The following is a 921-nucleotide window of genomic DNA, read 5'->3' on the forward strand; positions in this document are numbered from 1 at the left end:
TCAGCATCTCCCTGAAGTTTTCCATGTCCTTCGTGTACGCCTGTTACTTCTTTTGGTGTAAGTAAAATAATGAACAAACCAGTGTCTAGGTAGATGGTGGAAAGATGGCCCTGTGGATGATAAGGCTTTGCTGTACAATCATGAGGGCCTGGGTTCAGACGCCAGTGTCCACATGACAATTTAGATAAGGTCAAGTGCATGTCCATAATAGTGCTCTGTGGGCAAAGATGTGACTGCACACTGAGGACTCATTCTAGCTCCAGGGCTTGTAAGGGACATGTTACCTTGATATGATACAGGGGAAGGGAATACAGTAGGACATAAGATGTCCTACTATGGTCTTCTCCGGCCGATATGCACCTATGTATGTACAAATGTCAACACAACATACAAGCACATAATATGCACAAGTGTCTATCCACTCATTATTGCACAACATAAAAGCTAAAGTGGATGAGAACATATTTTTAAAACAGCTATGATATCTTGGATATAAAATATTCAATTATGAAAACACTATGTATGACTATGCATATATTCATTAGATAAAATACACACACACACATACACACACACACACACTGCACACACAATATCTATATGCCTTAAAGTATGTTCACATAATAAATGTATGTATTTTTTCTGTAATGCTGAAAAATTTAAATGGAGTTTTAAGCTTTTAGAATTTATCTTTCTTTAGACACTCACACTATTGGCTTCTTAGCAGAAAACTAACATAATAACTTTGACTTACTATATTGTTGGAAAGTGTATGGTACACATTTTAAAGGAAAAATGGTGATCATTAGGTGGCAGCCATGTTTTACTTAATCACTTTAGATTTAAAGAGTCAAAAATCTCTGTGATATTTATATCAACATGAGGAATCAACTGGCATACAACAGGTGTTTAGGAGGGCAG

Source organism: Mus caroli, chromosome 10, assembly GCF_900094665.2.
Source record: "Mus caroli chromosome 10, CAROLI_EIJ_v1.1, whole genome shotgun sequence".
NCBI classification, from domain to species: domain Eukaryota; kingdom Metazoa; phylum Chordata; class Mammalia; order Rodentia; family Muridae; genus Mus; species Mus caroli.